This window comes from Nyctereutes procyonoides, unplaced genomic scaffold (genome assembly GCF_905146905.1).
Source record: "Nyctereutes procyonoides isolate TBG_1078 unplaced genomic scaffold, NYPRO_anot_genome, whole genome shotgun sequence".
NCBI classification, from domain to species: Eukaryota; Metazoa; Chordata; class Mammalia; order Carnivora; family Canidae; genus Nyctereutes; species Nyctereutes procyonoides.
In genome coordinates, this window is record NW_026575136.1 from 18,664,758 (window position 1) to 18,666,028 (window position 1,271).

The following is a 1,271-nucleotide window of genomic DNA, read 5'->3' on the forward strand; positions in this document are numbered from 1 at the left end:
CCACCAATAGCAATTTTTTTCAGCATGCCAAGAAACATTTAGATGTTTCAAGAAACAGATATTTAACACTGGAGAAATAAAACAGTTGCCTAACAGTTGATGTTTTAGTATCTCATACATACTTTCTAACTATTTGGGTGCAATGCTTCTTTGTACATCTTGGCATTTTGAAAGTTGTATTGTTTTAATATTGAAAAAATACAATAAATATGAGTAAGAAGTGAAATGATTTTCTTTTCCAACTCAAAAGTACAATGAGCAGATTCATGCTTTAAAGAGAAGGAAAGGGTTAGCACAGCTAAATTACTATCCAAACTTCATTTTAGAAAATAATTTTCCTTCAAATTTAGATTTTAACTTTCCCTTATATTTGCAGATTTGAATATAAGATGGCTAAACTTCAGCTGAAGCACATTATAAGGCATTCTCAAATATTAGATTACTTTTATAAAATAGCCCCTTTCTTATTTATCACTTTAAAAATAGTGTACAAATTAAGTGTAAAGCTCCTTAAAATTCTAAACCTCTCTCTGAACATGAATACTCTTTATCTTAAAAATAAAATTCTATTCAGCATGTTTCCAAGAGCTGTGGCCATTCATGGCCAAGCTAGAGCATCCTAAAGAGACTTTGACAGAACGGGTCAGCATAATACCTGCAACTGCCACTCACCTGCCTATAACACCTCAGGACATGGGCTCGAAGTCACCTTCTTGAGTCCAGGTGTTTCCACAAACTTCCATGTAGATGGGTGTATTAGATCAACTTTTTGGTATAGAGCAAAATAAAATAAAATAAAATAAAATTCTATTTTACTCACATTTTCCTTCTTCAAATGAATAGTTGACTTAGTCATGAATTGCCTTGTGTCTGATACTTTTTTTTTAAATTCCTGAATGAACTCTTTTTGTAAATGGAACTTATGTCAGGATATCACCTCTGGCCCTTTCATATCCTTATTCTCTTTTCATTCCCTTTATTTCTTGAAGCCAAAGATAGAAGAACACAAGAAAAGACATAGGAGTTTGAGCAAAAGGCTTGTTTATATTGAACAAGAAGGTATCATTCAGGGACTCTAAAGATAAACTCAGGATGGTTATTTTATCCATTCTCATGGGGCCATTTTCAGCCCAGAGCCAAGGACAGGAGCAGAGGCTCTAACTCTCATTTTATTGTGTTCAATGTGTTTTGGATGAACTAAAACAGCAAAATATAGGTTAATCTTCCTCAGCTGGAGGTAACTGGAGGAATGAGTCAAAATCCAGAAATTC

The 1,271-nt window shown here is 33.5% G+C and overlaps 1 non-coding gene across 1 annotated transcript; it reads left to right on the forward strand.

The window, feature by feature from the left end:
- Positions 1 to 571: 571 nt before the first annotated feature.
- LOC129495637 (small nucleolar RNA SNORA44) lies at positions 572 to 684 on the forward strand. Its single transcript, XR_008661576.1, has one exon. It is a non-coding gene; the product is annotated as a small nucleolar RNA SNORA44 (small nucleolar RNA).
- The last annotated feature ends 587 nt before the right edge of the window (positions 685 to 1,271 follow it).